Below are 1,464 nucleotides of genomic sequence, written 5' to 3' on the forward strand. Positions count from 1 at the left end.
TCCCTACATGTTAACATCTTTGAAATGGGGGTGCTTTTTTCTCTAACGGACATCAATATGAAGTTTTAAGACTATCAAAAAAGTGTAAGATGGGGACTGCAGGGGGCGTGGGTTGGATCCCTGGTCCAGAACTAAGAAAGTGTAAGATGGCCCTTCTGATATTCAGATAGTGATGATACCAGCAGAACATAAACCATGCTGTTAAAAAAGAAGAAGAAGAAACAACAGGCCCCAGAACAGAGTCATTTGCCCCCATGACAGCAAACCAAGACTTAATTGCATTTTCAACCTCTCCCAGGAATGTGACCTATAAACAGATAATCTGAAATTTCCTGATCAGCACTAGTGAGGTAATCTGCATAAAGACCCCTTCCGTTCCCTTCCCCCAAAAAAGAATATGACCTGGCCTGAAACAGTTCTTTCCTTTTGCTAATAACTTCCCTACCCATCCGTCCTTCCTTCTGTAAAACCCTTCCATTTTGTACACTTCCGCGGAGCACGTTTCTGTTTACTGGATAGGATGCTGAATTTTGTTATTTATCAGTGCTTAGAATGAGACATGCTTAGATGCTCAGATGGGGCCCCTTTGTGACCACAAAAAATGACTTGGCCTTTCTCTGAGTGACTGGGTCATTTTTTTTTTTTTTTGTGGTATGCGGGCCTCTCACTGTTGTGGCCTCTCCCGCTGCGGAGCACAGGCTCCGGATGCGCAGGCTCAGCGGCCATGGTTCACAGGCCCAGCTGCTCTGCGGCATGTGGGATCCTCCTGGACTGGGGCACAAACCCGTGTCCCCTGCATCGGCAGGTGGACTCTCAACCACTGTGCCACCAGGGAAGCCCAGTCCTTTTTTTTTTTTTTGCCACACCACGCAGCTTGTGGGATGTTCCCTGACCAGGGATTGAACCTGGGCCCCCCCGGAATCCTAACCACTAGGCCACCAGGGAATTCCCAATTGGTGCTTCTTTACCAAAGATACAACTCTAGCCCTCTGTGAATCCTCCTGCCTCCTAGGTAAGCATTATAAAGATACCCAGTCTGAATTGCCTCTTCTTCTTGACAGCATTTAATCCAGAACTGGTCCCTACTTCCCTAATCCCTCCACAGAACCGTGGAACAAAAACCCAGATTTAAGGAGATACACGCAAGGGTGTCCCCAGGATGCACTCTCCTCACTGCTTCAAGTTAAATAAACCTGACTTTTTTTGACTATGAGTGTGTTTCTGGTGGTCTTTGGTCAAGGGCTTTGACAACCTTAACCAATTTATTTTGCTTACATTTTCTGTTTTTAGATATATGAAGAATGATATATGATAAAAATCTACCTTAAGATATCAGTAAGTCTAAAGACCTCTTTTAATAACTATAAAATACAATTCCAAGAGATAAGAAATCATTGTGTCAGAACTTGGCAGCGTTTTTTGTTAGGGTTGCCTAAAATAATGGTTCATGTTGCATCTTTCCCT

The sequence above is a fragment of the Lipotes vexillifer genome, unplaced genomic scaffold (genome assembly GCF_000442215.2).
Source record: "Lipotes vexillifer unplaced genomic scaffold, Lipotes_vexillifer_v1.1 scaffold1129, whole genome shotgun sequence".
Lineage (NCBI taxonomy): Eukaryota > Metazoa > Chordata > Mammalia > Artiodactyla > Lipotidae > Lipotes > Lipotes vexillifer.